The 26,590-nt window shown below is 37.1% G+C and overlaps 2 long non-coding RNA genes across 3 annotated transcripts; one reads left to right on the top strand and one right to left on the bottom strand.

The window, feature by feature from the left end:
* Window positions 1–9,442: 9,442 nt before the first annotated feature.
* LOC125269859 lies at window positions 9,443–12,714 on the top strand. Of its 2 annotated transcripts, XR_007185205.1 has the most exons (6): window positions 9,443–9,669; window positions 10,172–10,244; window positions 10,870–11,002; window positions 11,161–11,266; window positions 11,591–11,702; window positions 12,291–12,714. It is a non-coding gene; the product is annotated as an uncharacterized LOC125269859 (long non-coding RNA). The 2 variants fall into 2 exon arrangements; XR_007185204.1 differs by having other exon boundaries at window positions 9,444–10,244.
* A 2,084-nt stretch (window positions 12,715–14,798) lies between these two features.
* Window positions 14,799–16,943, bottom strand: LOC125269858. The gene is made up of 2 exons (XR_007185203.1): window positions 16,134–16,943; window positions 14,799–15,622 (listed from the first exon to the last, which is right to left on the bottom strand). It is a non-coding gene; the product is annotated as an uncharacterized LOC125269858 (long non-coding RNA).
* Between the last annotated feature and the right edge of the window lie 9,647 nt (window positions 16,944–26,590).

Raw genomic sequence — 26,590 nt, 5'->3', positions numbered from 1 at the left:
AAATCTGCAGCCTGTCCGTCATTTTGATAGATTACTGAGGCTGATGTTGCTTGTAACTGTAATTCCCATCCCTGTCCAGTAGGTGGCGAGTGCGCTCCAGTGTGAGCGCGAGTTCAGTCTCCAGAACAAAATGAAAACATTGCGTTTGATTACACACACTCAGTTTGTCCATTTTATTACATATTATATTATAATACTTATGCTTTCATAATTAAAGTTTCTAATCCGTTTTGTTTTAAATAGATTGTTTTATTTTTCTTGCTGCTGACTATAAGTTTATGGTCAATGAATGGCTTTTCCTACGTGATATTGTTTACAACACTGATTGAACTGACGTGATACAGATTTCGGTAAGCTACTGCAACTTTCAACATTTTTTGATTTTCATTCATGTGTATTTCCTTCTGTAAAGTAGTAAAGAAGAAGAGATGATCGCGTTCACTCACGATCCTCAAAAAGTGTTGAGATGAGATGAAAGATGAAAACTGAAAAGTGACGCAGACTTTAACTCTTCATAATACTTTCTTTTTATAATATAAATGATTGCATAGCCTAGGCCTATTTGTTTATCTTATACGTTTGTGAATACATATGAAAATGTGGACGAAATCAGAAGCTATTAAATGTCTTAGAATTAAAATATAAAAATTAAAATGATGCAGCAACATATAATAGATAGGACAGAACAAAAAAAAAAAATGCTATTAAACAATCTTTCATTGCGCAAAAGTATTATAATATGAACGGCTCCCATACAGAGCGGCACAAAGCGCTTATATGCGCATCCCGTGTGCAGAATGATGTGTTTGAAGCACCATGGAATCAGCGCGCAGCGGCAGCGCTCCGCAGTGAAAAGTTCAAAGCACAAAGTGAAGATATATTGATGCGTATTGTATTACCGGTATCTTGATTAAGTATAATAATAGAAACATTGATTCATCTTGGAGAGAGTTTCATTGTGTTGACTGTCGTAACTGAACACGACACGCAGTCTGAATGCTGAATGGAGAATGACTGACAGCCGCAGCAGAGGGAGGCATTTACTTGTACTTTAATTTAACAACTAAAATATTTATCTGTACCTCAAATTAAACTATGGAATGGCTTTAGAACACTTGGAATATAGTGCACAGAAACTTTATGGTGCTTTTTAATGTTTTTGTGCCTTTTGTAGAGCTTAACAATAACACAGAATAGTACACGCACAGTATCGGATTTTGGATCGGTCCCGTCCGGCCGATACCCGATCCGGCAAAAATGGCAGTATCGGCGCCGATACCGATCTGAATATCGGATCGGTGCATCCCTATTTTCAAGCCAAGAAACCGATCTGCTCGTGCGCAAAGTTAAAGCGCGCGACCAGATCATCTACGGGACAAGCAGGAATCCACCAAAGCTTCCCGAGGTGAAGAAGGCGTGGGATGAATTAGCAGTGATTGTGTCCTCGTCTTCTGGCATCAGATGTTTTGCTGAAATTACCTGTTAAGTGGCCAGTCAATCTTTCAGTCGTCTGCGTTGGATGCAGGCTTTCAAATAGCTCAGCGCGATGAGTCAGTTAATATATATGTGTATTGGCACGATTGTTCAATTAATTAGCCAATTTCATTCATCATTATAAGTAGTAATAGGCTGAATTGAAAATAGGTAGCCTAATTCTAATACACGCAATGACTATTCATCATTACATTTTTATATTTATGTAGCCTACACAATAATATTCTTTTACACTGTAATCCTTTTGTTTTTAATATTTGGCATGTTTGTGTGATGCGCATCCCTGTGTGTAATAAGCAAAGTCAGCGCGCACTGTGGACGCGCCCAGAGGCGCAGTTTCTACCAACGCGCTCTAACAAAAAATATTGCGCCATTTACTTTAGACTTTAGACCAGGTTTGAGTTGGTCTATGGCGCAGTCTATTTTCAGCTCCTTAAAATAGCAATGCGCCTGAACACACCTCTTTTTTAGACCAGCACGCCCATGGGCGCACTAACTGGAGCAAATGCATTTACTAATTTAAGGACGTGGCGCTGAACGGGAAAACGCGAACGGCGCCGGACGCAAACTAGCAAACACATTTGCGCTGCGCCTTTTGAGCACTTTTTACTCTATCACCCTTTTTTGAACTTGCACAACACAATGCACAACGGATTCTGCCCTCAACCCATTCATGGCGCAGTTTCTCGGCTATCACAGAGAATGCTTTAAAGCGGGCATAAGGCCATGATATATACTGCAAATGGAGCAAATTTGAGCAAATCGATCTTTATTAATTAATGCACATCCATACTCTCATTTTCTTCAGAAATTTGAGCAAATAGATTCTTACTAATTTATGTGCATCCATACCAAGGCTATTATAGTTTTGCATTTTTCATTAGTTTTTATTTTTATTTCGTTTTGACTTTTTGTTTTCAAATTCAGTTTAGTTTTAATTAGTTTTTAAATTGGGTTTGCTAGTTTAGTTTAGTTTTTATTTTTTGAAAATGCTTAGTTTTAGTTTAGTTTTTATTAGTTTTAGTGTTAGTTTTAGTCTTTTTTTGTAATTTTGGTTATTTGTCAGGGGCAAGATTCAAAAAGGTCAGAAAAAGTATTATGTATTTAATAACTCAACAAAAACATCATACAATTTTAGAAAATATTCATTCAAAAATAAAACCAGTACATGAAATGTACATATGGGCACAAATATGTAAACAGTCTCAACACTCCGCAGTAAGTGCAAAATGTGTGACGTGTGCCAGTAAAAAACCTAAAGAGCCAACAGACTAAAGAAGACATACATGAACCGCATGTATGCAACCCATTTTTGAGCCACAACAAGACATTTCTGTCAGATTGTCAGGGAGCTCAATCTGAGAAAAGAACATGACAAATAACAAATAATAAAAAAAAAACTTTAAATACAGATTTTCATTTTTTTTAGTGTGTGTGTGACACCTTCACAAAATTGCCAAAAAATCTACCAAAAATCTACACATCTTCTATACAGAATTCACACCCAATACAAATACCACAGCTGTACAATTTTCACACCCTATACTAAATTTACAATAGCCTACTCGTCTGGACTTGGGTAAAGTTGGTTTTATATTCGCACATTCGGACTTCTGATAAATTCATACTTTCCAATAAATGTGCAATAAATTAATGTTTGCGAATTTTAAGCAGCGACGTGATATTGACAACCAACGATTGTCAACTTACAACATTTTTCACAGTCGATCAAAATAGGCAAGTATTGTTTTAATAGCATATTTACTTGTGAATGTCCACTGAATGTCCAATGTAGTGTGATTAACACGGCTATTGAATACGGATGTCCGAATGTGCGAATATAAAACCAACTTTACCCTAGTCTCGTCTGGATTGAAGCAGCAAACATTCAGTGTAAAGGCCAATTCACACCGCACTGACAAACGCCAACAAACTTTGTTGGATCGGTGTGATACCCTGTTGGCGTTGGTCTGAGTCGGTTTTCACCAGACTGTTTAATCGGCGTTAGTTTGGTAGTCTGAGCATCCAACAAACGGCAACCAACTCTGACGTAATCTGACCTGACTACGAACCGTTGCCATGACGATGAGGCAAGTCCCCTGCAAAGACAGCCGTTTGATCGCGCCCGCGCCTCACGCACACACAACAAAGCAGCGGAAATGTGACATCGCAGCTTGTTCGTTATGAAAAATAAAATACAGTTAAAAAAAAAAAAAAAAATGAAAACATACAAAAGGTACAATAGTCCATAGTGCAATCCTTGCCATTCAGCAAGAGCACGTTAAGAGAGGTAACGTTAACCACCATGAGCAACGCAGGTTTACCTTTAGTGACACTAAAACTCTGTAAACTTGATTTTTTTCCTCACAGTAATTTTCATTTTGGGTGAACTATGCAAACATTTGGATTGAAGCAGCAAATATTCAGTGTAAGAGTAAACAAATGACATTATTTAATATTTGAATCACAGCTTATATAGTGTTTTGACATCGACAACCCAAGTGCATTTTACCTCAAACTTGCGACTAGTTAACTTGCTGCAGTAGCAATCGCTTCTCGGGTCGACATTAACACGCTGACAAAGTTATATTCAGAATTAAAAATATTTTTATACTACTTTTTAATGTGTGTTTGTGTAAAGGTGTTCACGAGATACCAACCTTTAGCGAACTTGCTTTCAAAGTCGAACACTCGTTCTCATGGAGATGCGGTGTGCACGGAGGGGAGGGGCTGTGTGTGCGCGCGCGCGCGCGCGTGTATGTGAGAGACGCAGGGAAAAGAAATGCAGCTAAACGTTATTTGCTCTATGAAAGACATTGATAAAGACGAAAACTAAGGACATTTAATCTATAATTTTATTTTATTTTAGTTAGTTTTGCCAAACACACATTACAGTTTTAGTTAGTTATCGTTTTTTGTAATGCCTCGTTTTTATTTTATTTCAGTTAACAACAATGATTTTCCCACCTAGTTTTCGTTTTTTCGTTCGTTTTCGTTAACGATTATAACCTTGATCCATACTCTAGAACAGTAGAAAGCAAAAATGCATTCTGTGTAAACTGGGCCTGAATTAATTTACTCAAAAAGGGTAACAATCTGTGGAAGGGAACTGCCTGTATATCTGCTGCCATCTTTTGCATGTGAGAGATCATTTGTGTTGATGTGTTGAGTGAACTTCCAGCAACCTGTGTGTACAGAAGGCACATCACTGCAAATACACATTTACATTCACTCACAGTTCACATGAAAACCAAATCCACAACTAATCGTCTAAAACTAAGTAATACATGCAAAAATGTGTGCATGGTTAATAATTGATATGTATTAGGAGAATTTTCTTAGTGCATTTAAAATCTATTTCAAATAATTTCCCCAACTATCCAATGATTGCTTGATTGTGTTTCAGAGACTTGCTCTCTAGTTTATCTCTCATGAAAATGGCCTCACATGCAGTAGGCTACTGTATGTGAGGTATTTTTTCTGCATTTGAATGCAAAGCTCACTTTTGCATTCAAAATAGCAATGCGCCGGCAATGCGCCTGAACACACCTCTTTTTTAGACCAGCACGCCCATGGGCGCACTAACTGGAGCAAATGCATTTACTAATTTAAGGACGTGGCGCTGAACGGGAAAACGCGAATGACGCCGGACGCAAACTAGCAAACACACTTGCGCTGCGCCTTGCGTCACATTGCGCCGGGTGTATTTATAGGCCCTATAAGTGAACCTTAGAGAACATTATAAAATTAAAAAAGAAAATCAGTTCATAACACCTTTAAGCTATGTGAAGGGGGTCCACTGGATGTCTCTGGGTTTGTCAGCTGGAAGTACTTTATGGAAGTATTGTCTTGTAGCTTTTTCTTGGTCGGTATGAGGTTGTTACCATTCTTGTTTTTAACAGTCATGGACTGGTTTATCATTTCACCAGTAAGTTGCTTTGGTGATTTTGTACACTCATCTTACCTCTTAGAACAGCACTAGCTCCTCTACAAAGGCCGTCTTGTCATTTCGGGCACTTCTCTTGACTTTTTTATTTTTGGCCTTGTATGAATCCTGGGCATTTCCGGAAGTCTTGGTGACTGTGTGGCCAGCATCATGGCTTTACGTTCATCTATCTTTTGCCAGGTTCAAGGTGTTAACCATTGCTTGACCTTTTTATAGCACAGGACACTGGTACCTGTCTCTAGAAAGGCCCATTCTAGAGACTAGATTAATTAATAGTGATCAACACAACCTCTGAGGAGCATGAGAAACATATCACACATTACAGCTTCTGGTTTGTGTATTCTATAATCTATTTCATTTGTGCGTCAAAGCCTATGAAGAAAGTGAGAGTGTGGATGCACATGAATTAAAGGTCCCGTTTTTCGTGGTTTTTTGAAGCTTTGATTGTGTTTATAGTGTACAATATAACATGTGTTCATGTTTCGCGTGTAAAAAAACACAGTATTTTTCACATAATTTACTGATCTGTATACCGCTGTTTCCACTGTCATAAAAACGGGCTGATGACTTCCTTGTTCTATGAAGTCCCTCCTTCAGAAATACGTAACGAGTTCTGATTGTGCCAGCGGTTCCTGTGTTGCGATTCGACAGCAGCTTAGCGTACCCAGAGCCATAGAGATGGCTCTGAGCGCACCTTGCCACGCCTCTTACCATAATATGTGCTGCACATAGTTTTACATGTGGATTATTGTGGTGTTGTGCCGAATGAACACAAAAGACAGTAATTCCCGAGAGACTGAACTCTTTAATCTCCACAAGCAGCGACAGAAAATGTACAACGTTAGCACTCACTCAGAAGAGTACCTCATATGGAAAACAGCCGTATACATAAACATAGTCCCCTCTTGTGGCCATTATGTGCACTGCAGTCCAACATTAACTATTGCAGTAAGGATACCACAATTATAATTTTCGGGAACCGAGTTAAACATAAATTGTAACCATTGATCTCTAAGTACAGCATCCCTGGGAAGGCCAAACAAAGGTGATTGGACTGCAGGATGAAAATAACACCGTTTCGACGACATGGCGACAAACACACTCTACAAACGCAACTCTTGTGTATTCCTGTGGGCGGAGGTTAGTCAAAAAACTGTTTTAGTGACGTCATTAAAGAAGGAAGTAGAGGGATGTAGTCCAAACTGGCCGTTCGATGTAGGCGACTTCTGTTAAATAAAATACCTTGCTTGGCATTGAACTTTGAGCTTTAAAATTTTACAGATTTTATTTATACTCTAACAACAACATTACACACTAACTAAAGTTTGAAACATGGGATCACGAAGAACGGGACCTTTAATAAAGCTGTATTTGCTCAAATTTTGTTTTTTTACTAGACCAGTTCATCTAGTACAAGGATGAATCCAGCTACTTTTTCGCTGACATTTTTTAAACATGTGCCTCCCTTTATATCTAAAGTCCTTTATGTCTACAGCTCTGCTCGCAATAAGCGCTGTTAGAGTTGAATGAAGAAATCAAGCATTTCTCTGCCACTTGTAAGGATGCGCTAAATCAGAAAAAAAAAATGGTTTAATAAAGGGGCTTTTGATCTTGTGAAATACGAAATTTTCGTACATTTTACGGTTGTAATATTTTTACATGGGGCAATATAAATATAGCCTACTGCCCTAGCGAAATCCAGATTTTTATCATTTTTTTACTGTACCATTTTTTTTTCATGAACCATTAAACGTGGTATAGGCCTATGACAACGCACACTGAGCCCATTTCGTGCCGCAATTTCTTCGACGCCACTTAGTTTAATTTGTTAAAATGGACATAAGGCCTTAAAATATGATGCACTGCCCTATTGAAAGCCACATTTTTGAGCATTTTTACTCTATCACCCTTTTTTGAACTTGCACAACACAATGCGCAACGGATTCTGCCCTCAACCCATTCATGGCGCAGTTTCTCGGCTATCACAGAGAATGCTTTAAAGCGGGCATAAGGCCATGATATATACTGCAAATGGAGCAAATTTGAGCAAATCGATCTTTATTAATTAATGCACATCCATACTCTAATTTTCTTCAGAAATTTGAGCAAATAGATTCTTATTAATTTATGTGCATCCATACTCTAGAACAGTAGAAAGCAAAAATGCATTCTGTGTAAACTGGGCCTGAATTAATTTACTCAAAAAGGGTAACAATCTGTGGAAGAGAACTGCCTGTATATCTGCTGCCATCTTTTGCATGTGAGAGATCATTTGTGTTGATGTGTTGAGTGAACTTCCAGCAACCTGGCCCTTCATGTTAGGGAGTTTTAAATGTTTTGAATGTTTATTGACGGCTACTGCTTTATTTGTTTGTATCATGCTGCTTTCACTGTGACTTTGCCATCTTGAGTAGAGTACAACAAGTGGTGTTGGACATTAATATATACAGTAATAGTAATAGTAATAATAATAATAATAATGGATCATTTTTATTGATAAAGCATTCAAAAGCAAATTGAGGGCCCATACTCCCAGACAGAAAGGTTTAGCTTGATATGTAGTTGGTAACTTTGGTTACCAATTATTTGGTTTTGTACGTCAGCTGTGAGGTGTGTACAGAAGGCACATCACTGCAAATACACATTACATTCACTCACAGTTCACATGAAAACCAAATCCACAACTAATCGTCTAAAACTAAGTAAGTAATACATGCAAAAATGTGTGCATGGTTAATAATTGATATGTATTTGGAGAATTTTCTTAGTGCATTTAAAATCTATTTCAAATAATTTTCCCAACTATCCAATGATTGCTTGATTGTGTTTCAGAGACTTGCTCTCTAGTTTATCTCTCATGAAAATGGCCTCACATGCAGTAGGCTACTGTATGTGAGGTATTTTTTCTTCATTTGAATGCAAAGCTCACTTTTACAAAACCACACATTATCAGGTTATTACAATGATACCTGTCAAAGGGTGGGATATATTAGGCAGCAAGTGAACAGTCAGTTCTTAAATTTGATGTGTTGGAAGTAGGAAAAATGGGCAAGCAAAAATATCTGAGTGACTGAGGGCCAAATAGTGATGGCTAGACGACTGGGTCAGAGCATCCCCAAGTCTTGTGGGGTATTCCCGGTATGCAGTGGTTAGTGCTTACCAAAAGTGGTGCAAGTAAGGACAACCGGTGAACCAGTGTTAGGGTGATGGGTCAAGGCTCATTGATGCACATCGGGAGTAAAGGCTAGTCTGTCAGGTCCGATCACACAGAAGAGCTACTGTAGCTCATATTGGTGAAAACGTAAAGCTGCCCATGATAGAAAGGTGTCAGAACACAGTGCATTGCAGTTTGGGTCTGAGTAGAGTTTTTATCTGCTAATTTGTATTGCGATGTACAACAAATTTAATGAATTATGTTAGATCTTACATCCAACCCTGTATCACATGAAATACGTTCTGAGGAAACTATTTTGCAAATCGCAATTACGTTACATGCCAACATATAAGCAGTGCTATTACGTTGGTCCTTAACCTAATAAAGCCAATTTATTGCAGTGCTATTACGTTTGTCCTGAACATAATACATCCAAAGCAGGTTTCTTTTCACACGTAGCAGCTAATGCTGTTCATTTTGTTTTAATTATTTACTCCCTTTTTTCTGATCGGGCTACAAAATATTATTTATGCCAGGGGGAGTCAAATGGCGGCACCCAGATAATTTTTATCTGGCCCTCCAACTGGTTTTTGATGTTTAAAACCGCTCGCAATCTGATATCAAAGTCCCCGCAAAGGTTTAGCGTTTTCAGCGGTGAGTTTAACGTTGTTGCAAAGATTTTTCTGATCTCGCCAGAATAATGTGAAACTGCTACGTTTTGGTTGCTATGAACAATATTTTATTTTCTGCATCAAAATAAGGTTTGATTACATTTTAAGCAAAAAATATATATTATTTATTTTCATAATATTCATTCAGTGAATGTACATAATCACTCGCTTGCGCGTTGTTAAGATTTATCTGATCTCGCCAGAATAATGTGAAACTGCTACGTTTTGGTTGCTATGAACAATATTTTGAGTTAGTTTCTGCATAAAAATAAGGTTTGATTACATTTTTAGCGAGAAATATATATTTGTCAACCCGTTCTCACTCCTGACCGTTCTCACGCTGAAGAAGTCTCCTTCAGAACACATCGCGATATTTGGCATCAGTTCGCGTGTGCTGGATGTTGGTAAGTAGTCGTAAATACGCTGTTCTAATGTTTGATATAATGTCTTTTCTGTTTGCAGATATTAATCAGATTAACGTTAGCTCCCTCATGTTCAGTCACTGCATTATATCTGTCACCTCCGCTAAGGTTTTGCTTTTCATTGTTTTCTATATTAAATACTAAACTAGGGTGATTAAACACTGTCACGTGACGTGCAATATATTGCACAATATATATAACATATTCATATCAGGTTCAAAGTAGTACAAGTGTAGTTTCAAAATGGTATTTGTTGTAGAAGCACGGTAAAAAACAACACTTACCATGGTTTTTACCACAGTATTGGTAGTTTTAATGTGATTTTTGTTGTAAATACAGAGTAACCACAACACTTATCATGCTTTTAATGCCTAATAATGTTAAATCCAAAAACTGTAAGGTCAATAAGAACTTCTTTCCTATATATATTTATATATAAACCTATATATTATAAATAATGATATTTTCTTTTCTCTTGTTTTAGCTGAAAAGACAAAAAGGGCCTTTCGGAAATGGATGAAGGAGACAGAAAGCTGCAAAGGCAAATAATTGCAATGGTATGTATGTGTTGCTTTTAACCCTTTATCAAACATTTTATCAAGCATTTGTTAAAAAGTCTCACAGTAAATTAAAATTAAAGTCAAATCCTGTACATATTTATCACCTTATTTGTAAATCAGTTGTGCCCCTTCTTGGACAGTTGGACGTCCCACACATAAAAGTTTATATTAATTCCATTGAATTCTTTAAAATGATTACAGATTGGGCCCAAAATGTTCCAATGATACATGATGTCTCTCCGCACCTCATAACTACCTCTGTTTGCAAGAGTGGAAATTATCATTTGACTTGTCACATGACATCAGATATTCAATTATTTTGTCATAATCAAAATAATTGAATATCTGATGTCTATTCAATATCTAATCAGTTACACTGCTGATAATGTCCTGCTTGCATGTGAAACATGTTATTTTTTTATTTATTCTTTTAAATATAAATATAGCTTGCTATTAAAGATATGTTTAATCATGGAAATGCCCACATATCAGTGAACTTATTACATCAATGCATTTAACATTTAATTATGCAACACTCTTTACAGAAGGAAATCCTACAGTTATGTGTAAATTGACAACTTGAATGTGATGTAATAAATTTACCTTCCTTTCTGTCTTGCAGGATTACTTGCAGATTACTTAGTCCTTCTTTTTAGGATCTCTACAACATCAAACTCAACAGCTCTTTTAAGAGCCGACCCTCACAAGAGCTACTAGTGAGTCGCTGCAAACCTGCCGTGATCAGCCCTTTCCAGGTAAAGTTTCTAGATATTTAAATCAGTATTTACTCATCAAATGCTCTCCTGGATGGTATGGTAAATTAACTGATTTATAACTGTCTCAATTTGTATGTTTTAAGAACAAGAGTAATTGCACACAGAGTAAGTAGAGACTTTCTTGTTTTTCTGTGCAGAGAAGGAAGACCAGTCCTTATATCAAAACAAGCTCATCGAAGTCCTTTGTTTAGGGTGAGGAAGGAACATGACCATCTCATGCCCAAAGAAGACAGAAGTCCATTGGTATGTCTTGTGTTGAGGCAATGCTGTAATATGTAGTACAGAATTTAATGTTGTTCTCTCAAAGGACTATTAAGTTCTTAAAAAGTTCATAAAAACTGTTCCTTCTGTTTTTTTGTTTGTTTGTTTGTTTGTTTGTTTGTTTTTTTAGATAAAAGCAGACAGGGAAGCTTTGGAAGATAATGAGTTAATATAATATAATATAGTATAATAGGAATTAAATAGTAAATGTTCTTTAAATTATGTGTAATACCTAGTTTTTTTTTGGCTTGAAATAAGGCCTTATACTGCACAGACCTAAAACATTGTATTTGTGTTTTAAAACAGATAGTAAGTGAAGTCACTAACAGAAGATCCTAGAGGAAAAACGACTGATGTGCAGCTACGGAGGAACACAAGAGGCAGAAATATGCATGGCCATGGCTTCTTCATGAGTACGGTAAGTCCTGTGCCTATTCTTAATTCTTGCCTTAAAGTTTTTATTGCAGTATTTTAACAATTTTACATTGTACAGGTTATCACTTGGTTTTTGACCAAATTATGCTCTTGAAACAAGAAACAGAAGAGTATGTTGTCCTGAAAGAAATCAAGGCTCAAAAGAGAGCATGCCTTTCTAAAAGATCTTTTAAAACAGGTTGCTGTTAATATGGGTAAAACAGTTTTTGTTCAGAACTTAGCTTACAGTCTGTGCTGCATTTTTATTATAATATATATATTATGTACTGCTGTTTTGTAAAGTTAAATCAGGAACAGGCAACTCTAGCCCTTTTGCTGTCTCCTTTTTGAGGTGGAGAGTTTACCTCCAACCATAATTGAGCACACCTGAAAATTTTAACCAAAGTCTTCAGGTGTACTTATAGACAGTTATAGGCAGTTGGGTTTGAGGTTGGAGCTAAATCTGCAGGACCATGGACGCTGAGGGCCAGAGTAGCCCACCACTGTTTAAATCATGCAGAACATAAGCTGACCTGGCTGTCCATTAAACTACTTAACTTGAATTGTCTGTGTTTTTTTGTTTTACTTTTAGACCAGGACTGAAGAACGCCTGACAATGGGATGTTAAGACTTCTTCCTCTGGTTGAGAAAAAGCTACAGCACATCAGTGATCACATCTTCTGGTCATCAGTTGTACTGTAGAGTACAACTGAACAAACTGTTTAGAAGAAGAACATGAACATGATAGAGACGTGTACAGGGAAGAGCAAGAACCCAGTTCAGCTGTGATAATGAATCTTTATTTTAAACTCAATATCAAATCTGTTTTCTGGATCATAGTTGACTGGATGGGATTCTGTGGCGCTCATTTGTGCAATAGGAGTAAAGTCTGTGAATGGATTATTATGACGTTAACGTATTTTTGAAGACACGTTTTTATTTATCTTGAATCTCATTTGTCTTTATGCAAATTTCAACCTTATGCTGTATCCTCCAATAAAGTGTTGTGTAATAAATTATGGTGAACGTGGTGTTTGGTAGAGTAAATACAATTTAACTAAGCTGAGTTTATTTCATAATTTAAAAAAATGACATATAATTTCCATGATTGTTTTACTTATTAATACATAAATATATATTACATAAATATTTTCGATCTAATTCATGATATTTGGGACAACAATGCACCAAAAGTTGCATATACTTTCATGTTGTGACAAAGATGGCAGTTTCCAGATAAATAAAGGGAAGGAATGTGAATAAAGAGAGGCTGCAGTGGGTTATACTGATACAAACACTTCAAGCAGAGCTGAAGAAGATCGATGTTGATCATTCTGGTACATCTACTACTGCATTCAAAATGACAGCTGGACATTACTGATGTCAGGCATGTGAGGAGCAAGAAGAGGGGGTGATAATGACATTTTGGCACAGTTTCTTATTTTACTGAATAGTACATTATCCTTGTGTAACAGTAATAGTGAAGTGTAAATATAAATAGTTTTTAGTTTACTGCCAACACTGGCAGCTGGATAATGGCAAGTTGTTGTGGGTTCATCCATTATATTTATTGGTGTTCATACAAAAAAAAGCAAAGAAATAATCAACTACTATTCAATTAATCAATTATTATTATTATTATTATTGTATTACAACATTTTGTTATAATATTTCCATATTTCATCAGATGGTCTCACAATACCCATCAAAAACCTATACAAGCATGATGTTAGAATGGAAAATGAGGAAATGATAAAATACTGCAATATTTAAATGTGATTCAACAAAGTTTGTTATCCATGATGAGGAGTACACACCTGTGTAGATTTTAATGCCCTTCCACCCCCAAGGGGCCAGTACCGGCCCCTGGAAGAGCAAAAAAAATGCACATTTCAAATGGCTGTAACTCAAAGTCCGGTTAGCGTATCAAAGAGAAAATCAACAGGACAACTGCTTATGCTATGATTACTAAATAATGTTGGGCACAGTTTTCAGACATACATGGAAAGCTGGCATAAAGGTTTTTTAATAGTGATTACAGTAAAATATTAAATTTCAGCCTGTCCCTCATATATGTAATAAATGTTTGCACAATAAACATATTTAGATATCGAGTTGTCCATTAAAGATCTTATTATTTTAACATTTATCATTTCTTTACTAAACGTTTTAAACAACATTACCCATATGTCTCTGTCATTCTATCAATGAACGGGAAACATGGCGCTGTAGTTCATTGAGAAGCTAGGGTTAGGGTTGGGATCTCGGTAAAGGAGTAATTTCTCACAACATGGAAACACTTTATAGTTAACTTAATGTATGAGTAACGTAATATTCACACTAAAACAAACTTTGTAAGATAAAGCGCCGTTTTATATGGGTTGAAAGGTAGTCCAATCACAGCGAGTTCTGCGATAGAGTCACAGCCAATCACAACACAGCTGAACAGATGCGTCACGCTTACTTGTCCATTTATGGTAAATGACGACAGAGCTCCTTCGGTTCCGGCTGACGAGAAAGATTCCTTAAATATATAATTAATCTAATTAAATATAATAAAAATCACATTTTACAACGAAAGACTCCTTTGTGTTTTAAACTGATGCATAAATATATTTGAAAGAGATATAATTGCATCTACTAAAGTGCTTCTAACATTTACAGTAGATATGTAGTATATTAAAGGTATACATTTAATCACTTATTTATACCATTCTTCACCATTTGAACTCTTGGAATTAAAATAAATATAAATAAAAGCATAATGAATGTACTCGATTTTGTAATCATATTCCAATATTTAGTGTCAAAGACAAATGTAGTCCCCAAACTACTGCACAACAGTATAAAAATCAGTTAATTGTGAGAAAAAAATATATCCAGTTACAGAGGCAATCTATTATAGTGAAATATAACTACACAAATCGATATGATGAAGTATTATTTTTACAAACCAAGAGATGAGATAAAATTCCATGTGAAAATATGTTTCTTTAAAGAATAGGGGGAAAAAATTAACATTTTACATTCTCAACTTTAATACAATACAATATTGTGTTTATTGTTCACTTTTACTGTAACTAAATGAAAGGCAAATTCAAATAGTTAATGCATTTTATAAATGTTAAATATTTTCAGCAATAAAATGCTTCTATAAAATACATTCATGGGTATGTTACATTTACATTATCCAGGTACTGATATAATGATACCATAGATGTAGTTAAGGTGGACATTTACTATAGTGACACTGTAATAAAAGGTTTAATGAAACAAAATGCAAGACATTTTCAAGTCCATCTAAATGAAGAGGTAACAAACTCACAGAATAATGTCCAGAATGTCAATGTGTCATTTCTGTAATACTCTATATCAGCACCAAACAGAATTAAATAAATATTGATTGTTCTCAGAGGGTTTTCCTGAAAACTCTCACTAACTTCAATTGTTCGGACAAACACCTGCTATACACACATGCAGAAATACATATTTGACTATAGTCGCAGCATTACTAGAACTTTTACCAAAACTCCGGATGAGCACTGGTGCTTCTTTGATAAAGGCAAGAATATGGAAAAAGATAAATTACTATTTTCAATATTGGTTCTGCACGTTTCAAGGAGATCATAAGGAGGAGTCCACGTGAAGACTTTTAAAAACTGTGACAGAGTGAAGGGTGCACCTCCCCGGACACACCCTAAGCATGACCAAACAACAACACCCAAAGACAGATATGAAGTGGACACCACCAGGAGAATGCAGGGGAAGACATGGAAACGAAGGCCTGAAGAATGTCGGTGTCCCATGGGAAGATGTGGAGAATGTGGTCACAGATTGGATACGTTGGAGGACACTTGTTACCCAATGTGCCCAGCACAGCACTTGATGATGTTGTGAGTTCATACATAACCGTAGGATTTCCTTCTGTAAAGAGTGTTGCACAATTAAATGTTAAATGCATTTATGTAATAAGTTCACTGATGTGTGGGCATTTCCATGATTAAAAGTATAGCAAGCTATATTCATATTTTAAAAAATAAAAAATAAAAATAAATAAATAACATGTTTCACATGCAAGCAGGACATTATCAGCAGTGTAAATGATCATGACAAAATAATTGAATATCTGATGTCATGTGACAAGTCAAATGATAATTTCCACTCTTGCAAACAGAGGTAGTTATGAGGTGCGGAGAGACATCATGTATCATTGGAACATTTTGGGCCCAATCTGTAATCATTTTAAAGAATTCAATGGAATTAATATAAACTTTTATGTGTGGGACGTCCAACTGTCCAAGAAGGGGCACAACTGATTTACAAATAAGGTGATAAATATGTACAGGATTTGACTTTAATTTTAATTTACTGTGAGACTATTTAACAAATGCTTGATAAAATGTTTGATAAAGGGTTAAAAGCAACACATACATACCATTGCAATTATTTGCCTTTGCAGCTTTCTGTCTCCTTCATCCATTTCCGAAAGGCCCTTTTTGTCTTTTCAGCTAAAACAAGAGAAAAGAAAATATCATTATTTATAATATATAGGTTTATATATAAATATATATAGGAAAGAAGTTCTTATTGACCTTACAGTTTTTGGATTTAACATTATTAGGCATTAAAAGCATGATAAGTGTTGTGGTTACTCTGTATTTACAACAAAAATCACATTAAAACTACCAATACTGTGGTAAAAACCATGGTAAGTGTTGTTTTTTACCGTGCTTCTACAACAAATACCATTTTGAAACTACACTTGTACTACTTTGAACCTGATATGAATATGTTATATATATTGTGCAATATATTGCACGTCACGTGACAGTGTTTAATCACCCTAGTTTAGTATTTAATATAGAAAACAATGAAAAGCAAAACCTTAGCGGAGGTGACAGATATAATGCAGTGACTGAACATGAGGGAGCTAACGTTAATCTGATTAATATCTGCAAACAGAAAAGACATTATATCAAACATTAGAACAGCGTATTTACGACTACTTACCAACATCCAGCACACGCGAACTGATGCCAAATATCGCGATGTGTTCTGAAGGAGACTTCTTCAGCGTGAGAACGGTCAGGAGTGAGAACGGGTTGACATTCACTGAGTGAATATTATGAAAATAGAATATATATTTCTCGCTAAAAATGTAATCAAACCTTATTTTTATGCAGAAACTAACTCAAAATATTGTTCATAGCAACCAAAACGTAGCAGTTTCACATTATTCTGGCGAGATCAGATAAATCTTTGCAACAACGCGCAAGCGAGTGATTATGTACATTCACTGAATGAATATTATGAAAATAAATAATATATATTTTTTGCTTAAAATGTAATCAAACCTTATTTTGATGCAGAAAATAAAATATTGTTCATAGCAACCAAAACGTAGCAGTTTCACATTATTCTGGCGAGATCAGAAAAATCTTTGCAACAACGTTAAACTCACCGCTGAAAACGCTAAACCTTTGCGGGGACTTTGATATCAGATTGCGAGCGGTTTTAAACATCAAAAACCAGTTGGAGGGCCAGATAAAAATTATCTGGGTGCCGCCATTTGACTCCCCCTGGCATAAATAATATTTTGTAGCCCGATCAGAAAAAAGGGAGTAAATAATTAAAACAAAATGAACAGCATTAGCTGCTACGTGTGAAAAGAAACCTGCTTTGGATGTATTATGTTCAGGACAAACGTAATAGCACTGCAATAAATTGGCTTTATTAGGTTAAGGACCAACGTAATAGCACTGCTTATATGTTGGCATGTAACGTAATTGCGATTTGCAAAATAGTTTCCTCAGAACGTATGTCATGTGATACAGGGTTGCTTACATCAATCCTGCCTGCACCTTGCAATCACTCAAATGCTATTCACCTCATTAGCTACGGCCCAGCCCAAAGGAAAATGCTTTTCAGTTTGTTTGGATGCTATTCAAGATATGCTTTACTAGATCTGGTTTCCATTTCCGCAACTGAGTATTTCAACAGAGTGATTTAGAGAATCTCCCAAACACTTTAGAAAAGAATTGGAAAAGCCAGGATACTTTCTGAAGGGTTTACAGCTGCATGCTATTGTGTAGCAATTGTCTACTTTCTTTGTGTCTGTTGAAGAGATTTAGCAGACTAAAAAGGGGGGGGGGGATGTATTTGTATGCTGTTCAGCACATGCATATACATAAAATTGCCAATTTTACATGCCCACAGTATCTTAAATATTATGAGGTTTATTTGATTGGTCAAATGCAGCTGATTTGTTTGTTCTGTCTGTAAAGGTGTGCTGTGATTGGTCGCACCATCACACTCTTTTGTCATTGGTTGTATGTCAGTTTAAGTAAGAGAGAGTCAGTGTCATCATGCTCAGTTCTGTCCTCGACTTCAACCGATCATTGAAAAAACACAAAATCTCTTCACTGGATGAAGATGAAGACGACTCTCACTGTGCTCCTAATCCTGGAGCTCTATGGACTCTCCTCCGGTCTCATTAAACAACATTTCTTTGTGAATCAGAAAAAGTCATGGATTTTGGCACTTATTCACTGCAAAACTCACTTTCATGACCTGTCCACCTTCACCAATCAGAGTGAGGAACAGCAATTTTTAGAAGATGCAGTTGGTCAAACTTCTGATGCCTGGGTTGGACTCTACAAACAATCAGGAGTCTGGAAGTGGAGCGGAGGTGAAAATGCTATACAAATTAGCTGGGATACTATTAATGGACAACCTGAAGGTAATGACTGTGCTTTTCTACACAAAAGTCTTAAGAAACTGCATGACAAAGACTGCACAGATAAATATGCCTTCTTCTGTATGAACATATCAGAGTTTGTTCTGGTGCAGCAGGTAGAGAGCTGGGAAGGAGCTCTGGAATACTGCAGAACACATTATAATGATCTGGCGAGTCTGAGCTCAGAGAACAGGATGAATTCTGCTTTACAGAAAATCACACAGGCTCAAACTGAATATGTGTGGACTGGTCTGCGCTTTCTAGCAGGAGAGTGGTTCTGGGTCAGTGGAGATGATCTTGACTTCACAGCCTGGAATGAGACGGGACAGCCCCAGTGTCCTGCCAGAAACCTTCGCTGTGGAGCCCTGGACAAGTTAACAAAGGTCTGGACACAACGAGACTGTGAGGAGAAGCTCAACTTCTTTTGCTCTGCGGATATAGAACATGGTATATCACCGGGACAGTCTGTAAGCCCAACTCCCAACTCCCAGGCAGGAGACAACTAAAGCTGACTTTAAATAGATCTTGACATTTCTATTTTTTTTTCAGACACTACATACATTTCTTCAGACACTGATGGTTTTAGTTGCCTTAAACTAAAGCTTCTTTAATCGAGATTGCATTTTATTTTCAAACATACATTCATGAGTTCAGTTAATAGGTATGTTTTTTAGCAAAAGTAAAATACTGCTTTTTATATTTAATCTTAATTTCTTTCTTTCTTCTTTTTTTTTTCTCTTTTGTTTTTTTGATGCTGGCACTGAAATTGTGTTACACTGCAACTCTTGATTATGGTTAAATTAAAAAAAAGTGTTTACAAACAGCTTGTAATATAACCAAATTACATTTCTTTTCATATTAACCCCTTTCATGCATGAATTATGACAGCCTCAGTCAGGATTTTTTCCCCGTGTTTTTATTGCTCATAGGTGCGGTTTCACAGACAGGGCTTAGATTGAGCCAGGATTAGGCCTTAGTTCAATTAGGACATTTAAATAGCTTTTATAAATGCGCCTTAGAAAAAAAATAAAATACTGGTGTGCATCTTGAGACAAAACAATGGCACTGACATATTTTAAGATTTGCCAGTGCAAGTGCTTTCAGTTAAAACAGCTCAAACATGCGTTTTAACTGAAGAGATACTGGGTAACACTTTATAATAACATTCAGTTAAAAGTCATTTATAAATTATTAGTTAATGATGAACTAATCATTTACAAAACACGACTATATATTCATAAATAATTAATAAGTGATATGTTAACATTTTATGAATGTTTCATTAATTCAGTTTTAAGTTATTAGTTAATGATGATACATTATTTATCACTTTATCACATTCGTGTAGACAATACAAATGATGCGTTAGGGGCTGCGTTTACAGATTTACTAAACTCACTCACCGTTTTAATCATACACTAGATTTAATTATATCCTGCCTGATCTGTCTCAGCTGATCATTGTACCTAAACACACAAATGAACTTGAGGAAATGATTAGCAGTATGTGCACCATTTTCTTTAGTACCTTAGATACTGTTGCACCCATGAGATTAAAAAAGGTTAGAGAGAAAAATACTGTTGGTACAACAATATTACTCACGCTTTCAAAAGAGAAACTCGTAATCTAGAGCGCAGATGGAGACAAACTCGTTTAGAGGTCTTCAGAATCGCGTGGAAAGACAGCTCGTCCCGTTATAGAAAGACTCTAAAAGCAGCCAGAGCCGAGCATCTCCACAAACTCATAGAAAATAACCAAAACAACCCACGGTTCTTGTTTAGTACAGTGGCTAGATCAACAAATAAACAGACATCACCAGAACAAAACATTTCATTACAGTTTAATAGCGATGACTTTATGAATTTCTTTACTGAGAAAATTGAAAGCATCAGAAATACAAATGTACCTTTATGATTCAACCCCTTATCGCCCCTCAAGAACAGTTTCAGTGCTTTACAACTATAGGACAGGAAGAGCTAAATAAACTTATCACTGCGTCTAAACCAACAACATGTTTATTAGATCCAATACCCGCTAAACTACTGAAAGAATTGTTACCTGTAGCAGAAGAGCCTCTTTTCAATATTATCAACTCGTCTATCTCTAGGTCACGTCCCAAGACCGTTCAAGCTAGCAGTTATTAAGCCTCTCATTAAGAAACCACAATTAGATCCAAATGTATTGGCAAATTACAGACCCATTTCAAATCTCCCATTTATGTCTAAAATACTAGAAAAAGTTGTGTCGGTCCAATTTTGCTCCTTCTTGCAAAAAAACGCTATCAGTCAGGATTCAGGTCTCATCATAGCACAGAAACTGCACTTGTTAAAGGATTAGTTCACTTTCAAATAAAATTTTCCTGATAATTTACTCACCCCCATGTCATCCAAAATGTCCATGTCCTTCTTTGTTCAGTTGAAAAGAAATTAAGGTTTTTGATGAAAACATTCCAGGATTTTTCTCCATATAGTGGACTTCAATGGCCTCAGAACGGTTGAAGGTCAAAATTACAGTTTCAGTGCAGCTTCAAAGAGCTTTAAACGATACCAGATGAGGAATAAGGGTCTTAACTAGCGAAACGATCGGTCATTTTCCAAAAAAAGTAAATGTATTTGCTTTATGTAAACAGATGAACCCAAGTGGTTCTGCCAAAACCGCACTTTCGTATTCTTCAAAAAGCTTACGCTGTATGTCCTACACCTTCCCTATTCTACTTATGGAACGAACGCAGCGCCAGTTCCATTTTTTTCCGTATGCACTGTTACTCCATCCTCGACAGTTAAAGACCTGGGTGTTATATTACACAGCAACCTGTCCTTCGAAAATCATATTTCATACATTACAAAAACAGCCTTCTTCCACCTCAGAAACATTGCTAAGCTACGGAACATGTTATCTATTTCTGAAACAGAAAAATTTGCTAATCTTTTAATGACGTCTCGACTAGATTACTGTAATGCATTACTAGCTGGTTGTCCTGCATCCTCAATAAACAAGCTACAATTAGTCCAAAATGCAGCTGCTAGTGTTCTTACCAGGTCAAGAAAATATGATCATATAACACCAATTTTATCATCTGTAAGTGTAGTGTAGTCGTTAATAAAAAATGATTTTTGCCAAATGGAAATAGGACAAATGTCCACACATTGCATTTAAATGAACACGCATTTTGATTGGTAATTACAGTCATACGTCATTTCATGACGACAGACATAAAACGACACTGTCATTATTTTTACGCCAGCTAGAGGGTCTGGAATAAATCATTTACAAAGCTTTCTGCATCCCCTTATCTAAAGTGTAAACTATTCATCACTTGTAAATGGGTTATATATCATCTGTAGACATTTCTTACCTGTTACTAATTATTTGTATATGTATACAAGTAATTTATAATGCTTTCTGCATCCCCTAATCTAAAGTGTAAAGTATTCATCACTAGTAAATGTGTTACATATCATTTGCAGATCTTCTTTATAAATTATGTACAAACTGCAATTTGTATATTTACCATTCATTTGCCATATGCAAAGGTTCTGCTATAAATAAATTTTTGGAACCTGTTCATAAATTTTGTTCGGTGTCCCTTGCCTCATACAAGGCCTGGGTGACACAACGGAACAAGTGTGTAGCCTCCATCATTTGTGTGTGTGATGTTGAAGAGCTTAATACATTTTTGGGGTCAGTTTATACATTTTATTTGATGTCCCTTACCTTAAACTACACCAAAACCTACCCATTATTTTGCACAAACCCTACATTGCCTGTCAGCGCAGCATTTTTATTTCAGAAAAACAGTTTGAACAAACACAGGCAATGTGATTAATATCAAAGTCCATCAAAGCATATCCATCAAAGCATATCAAAGCAGCAAAGTGTTCACTTGGCTGCATATTTGATGATCGCAAGTCCTGTGTTTTAAGTGGCTTCCTGTCCCTTGGTTCCCATGCAAAATCCTGTTCACAGCATGGCTGCCACTTCAGAGCCGGTTCATAACATGGCTGCCATACGGAGTCCCCGATCAAGATGGCTGCCATGCCAGAGTCATCAGCCAAGATAGCTGCCATACCAGAGCCTTCAGTCAACATGGCCACCATGCCAGAACCTCCAGTCAATATGGCCACCATTACCAGAGCCTCCCGCTGCACCACACTACGACAGAGTCTCCAGCCTTCACGGGTGCCTCGCCAGAGTCTTCAGCCACCATGGACACCACGTCAGTATTCCTGGTCATCATGAACGTTGCACATGAAGCCATTAAGGTAGACCATAGGTGTTTTAGACTGGCTTCAAGTCTGCTGGACACACTGCTGGTGTCGGTGTGAGCAGCTAGTATCTCTGCGGTGGTATCAAGTCTGGGGGTCTCAGAGGTGGTCCTACTGTCAGCTGTACTCTCTGTTATGGTGATGGCTACTGTGTATGTTTGGGCCACATACTGCTCTTCACCCTGCGAACCCGCTCCAGCCCTTACGTCCGCTCCAGAGCCTGCTCCAGCTCATGAGTCTGCTCCAGAGCTCGCTCCAGTCTAAGAATCCACTCCAGAGCCCATTTCCTGTCCACCTTGATGCCGAGTGGCAACCTTCCAGTCCCTCTCTTGAAGCCAACATGAAAGTGACTTCAACTGCAATTGATTGATTGGCCGCTAGAGACAGGCTCCAAAAGGAAGTCAATTCTATATATCCCCCATGTTAAAATGCCCAACTTTACAGCAGAAAAAAAAATGTTTACAGCCTGGTACAAAAATTGGTTTTGGTCTATATAGCTAATTTTGCCATTCATGACAACTGTGAGGGGGGTGAATTGTTTTATAACTCATCCATTTAAACTATATTAAGCCTTAAAGTTCTGCATAATGAAGAGCGTGGCCACTTGAGTGACAGTTGGATTGCCGCTGCTGTCATTACAAGCTGTTTGTCTGCTGTCTGTTAGCCATCATGCCAATTCAGCTAATTCCAGGCCAGCCACTGAACTTGGCATCTCTGTGCATGTCTGTGAACATGTGCACACATATGGAAGATAAACAGAACACACATTGTTGGATCATCTTGGCATTGGCTAAAAGTTTTGTCCGTCAGATTTACTACAACGACAATGGCTGGAGAATATGCCTCTCAAGACACCACATAATGCAACAACTTGGATATTATAACTAAATCTGCTGCACTTTTTTGAAAAATATACTTTGGACGCAAGCTCATTTGTTTGTGAGAGTCTAATGTATACGATTGTATATAGTTTTACAACATAAACAGTGCTCAGATTGCATAATTTCTTGAACAATGAAGGAGAGCAAATTGTTCAGAAGAAATATGACGCATCCAATGAACAATATATCAATATTTCATGGATTTAACGCTTTTGTGGACAAAAAGTGCTGTTGGATGTTTTTTCAATGGATGTTTAGCATGGACATTTTACCCAAGTGCAATCGATTCATTGGATTCATCTCGCGATCGCTATTTCATTACAAATGTATGAAGTTCCCTTTTAATTTTGCATGTTGTCATTTGCACACCCGACACAAATTACAATATTTCTGTTGCTGGAACATCTATATCGTAAAACAGACACTGCAGATTGACTGTAAACCCTTAGAACTTTCAAATGATGTATAATTTGTTATCTGTATTAATATTTTTAATTAGTATCTAAGATAGATAGATAGCTCCTTAGTCTGAGCTAACTTGGTCATGTCGAGTGTAATTTCAGCAACCAGGCACCTCAGCTCCACATGCTATGATGATGACATGCATGATGACCTCAGCTCCACATGATGGTGACAGCCAGCTCCAATGCTGACTGCTCTGTGCTTTGTGTTTCAGTCTTGCCTGATCAGCCGTGTCGGCCTCTAGTTCTGCCAGATCTTCCCTGGGTGTCTTCAGCTCCACTGTGGTTGACATCAGGTCCACCTGCTCCACCTTGGTGGTCCTCATCAACGCCTTGGTGGACTTCAGCCCCGTCTGTTCCAACATGGGGGTTTTCAAGTCCATCTACTCTGCTGTGGTGGTTGTCTGCTCCACTGTGGGGGTCTTCAAGTCCTTCTGCGCTGCTGTGGTGGTCGTCTGCTCAGCCGTGGGAGTCTTGAAATCCATCTGCACTGCTGTGGTGGTCATCTGCTCCACTGCATTGCTGAGGTGGTCTTCAGCCCTTCCTGCTCAGCCTCCACTGGCCTAGACACCTGCTCAGCCTGTGCCATCCCGGTTATCTGCTCAGTCTGCGCCATCCTGGTCATCTGCTCTGCCTTTGTTTCCTGTTCATCTGCTCTGCCTTTGTCTCCTGTTCATCTTCGACTCCATGGACCTGGCCCTCCACCCCGCTCCCTGTTCCGCATCCATTCCACCTTCCTCCTGGACATTTCCTTTCTTGTTAGGAGCATCTGGAAGCCGCTCCTTAGGAGGGAGCTATGTCACAGTCACCAGCTAAAGTGCCCCACTTTACCCCAGACTGTTGTCACTCCATCAAGGACTACATTACCAATAATCCTTTACCTGGACTCATTGTTTTCAGCTGTGTCTCATTAGCCTGTTTAGCTCACCCTATATAAGCCTGGTTTATTCTGTTATTATATACGATGTCGTGTACGTGTCTACACTGCATTTCTGAGTGCTCCATTGTTTATCTGTTTCCCTGGTTTTGACCCTTTGCCTGTTCTGTGGATTTATCCTGTTTTCCTGCCTCTTGATTTACCCTGTCCTGGTTTTTGTTTGGACTGTTTGCCCATGTTTATGACCTTTTGCCCGTTTTGTGGATTACGATTGTGGAATACCCTTCTAATAAATACTGCATTTGGATCCTCAACTTTCAAGTCTCAGAGCAGTACATGACACCTGATCATAGCCGAGTCAACAGCGCAAGTTTGTAGTCATTTCTTCATTCAATGTGGAAGAAACAGATTACAACTTCAGCACCATCTGACGAACCATCAAGAATTTCTCCTGAGACTGCATATCCGGATGCTCTTCAACAATTGCAAGTATCATACATTTGAACACTAAACAGCGATTTAGTATTAAGTTGCAAACCCCTTTGTTAACTAAGGTACTTTATAGTGAGAAGCTGATGGTTCTTTCAGCTGGTTAAATGACCCTTTTCTTACCTCCATTCCTCTGTTATATTACGTTTTTTTATTCACTTACACTTTCTTATTTCCCATGTATGCGTGATATGTTTAGATTAGTTTATGTTTGTGATTTAGTTATAAATAAAACTTTTGTGCACATTCTTGTGAGTTAACTGAGTTCTGCTTATATAATCAATGTCAATTTAATGATTGTGATCACAGCTACATGCTAAGAAAGAGTTATTTTTCTGTGGCCATGAGAAATATCTTTTCTGAAGAGTTAATAAGTGTTTGCTGGACAAACAGATTTATTGACTGTAATATTAATTCAGCTACATCAAGTTAATTTGATTAACTAATCCAAATATTTATAATTAATTATTCATATTTCCCTTTTGAGCTAATTTGCTACAAGTCTTTACAGTATCATGCACTGGTCCTACATCACAAATAATTTTCAAAACTTTCAAAAGTATTTTATTGAGTTTTTGTCTACTGAATTAAAAAAAAATGTTTTAGCAGTTGATCAAGGCCCATATTAAACACAGCCATATCACCCTGCAGCCCAAGACTTGTTGCCTCTGCATTTATAGCTCAAGTTAAGTGTCATGCTTGAGTCCTCCATGGCAATCTAAAAAGTGGTCCCACTTTATATTAGATGTCTTTAACTACTATGTACCTACATAAAAAAAATAAAATAAATAAAAAAAAAAAAAAAAGTACAATATACTTATTGTGTTGATGATGTATTGTAAAACAACTAAGGTGGATACGGGTAAGGTTAAGACAGGTTTGGTAGTATGAGTAGCTTTAAGTGGGACCAAAAAGTTTACCTTGATCTCACTAAATGGTTAAAACGCAAAATTCATGTTATGAACATGCAGCTACTATCTGGTCTCTGGTTCTTCTAATTTTATCCAGCAGATGGCAGAACTGCACCAAGAGAGAATGATGAACTGAGCTCTCAAATATTCAGATAATGGGAAAATATTGGTTATGTAGCCTACATTTATATAAATATGACTGCTCATCTGGGAGTTGTTTCCTACATAACTGTGATTGTGGTCTGTTTGAGATCTGTACATTTGAATTTCAA

Source organism: Megalobrama amblycephala, linkage group LG6 (assembly GCF_018812025.1).
Source record: "Megalobrama amblycephala isolate DHTTF-2021 linkage group LG6, ASM1881202v1, whole genome shotgun sequence".
Classification (NCBI taxonomy): domain Eukaryota; kingdom Metazoa; phylum Chordata; class Actinopteri; order Cypriniformes; family Xenocyprididae; genus Megalobrama; species Megalobrama amblycephala.
Note: the sequence above shows the minus strand (reverse complement) of the source record. Positions and strands in the feature narration are given on the sequence as shown.